This window comes from Odontomachus brunneus, unplaced genomic scaffold (genome assembly GCF_010583005.1).
Source record: "Odontomachus brunneus isolate Ranch 3 - 2012 unplaced genomic scaffold, Obru_v1 Obru_scaffold_057, whole genome shotgun sequence".
Classification (NCBI taxonomy): domain Eukaryota; kingdom Metazoa; phylum Arthropoda; class Insecta; order Hymenoptera; family Formicidae; genus Odontomachus; species Odontomachus brunneus.
The window spans coordinates 1883668-1884037 of NW_022639507.1; positions in this window are offsets into that span (position 1 = coordinate 1883668).

The window sequence follows — 370 nt, forward strand, 5'->3', positions numbered from 1 at the left end:
GTTACTCAGGATGATGTCCTTGATAACATATCTCAAAAGCAAAGTGATTGGAGCTGGGTCCCTTATACGGAATATTTACCAGAAAAAATACATTAATATATATAATTACAACACTAAACATAAATTTAACAAAAATATCGCAAAACTCGTCCTAACTACTACAACTAAAAGCGCAACTAGCCGATATATAAAAGAAGATAGAAACCATGGTCAAACCACATAAATATAATTTACACCACTACGCCCAGCGTAACCATATTTATAATTTTAATTGTAATAATAATGATAATAGTAAAAAAAAAATAAAAAAGAGAACACAACCCCCTTTCACACCACTACCTAGTACCGAAAACAATATAAGAACACGTTC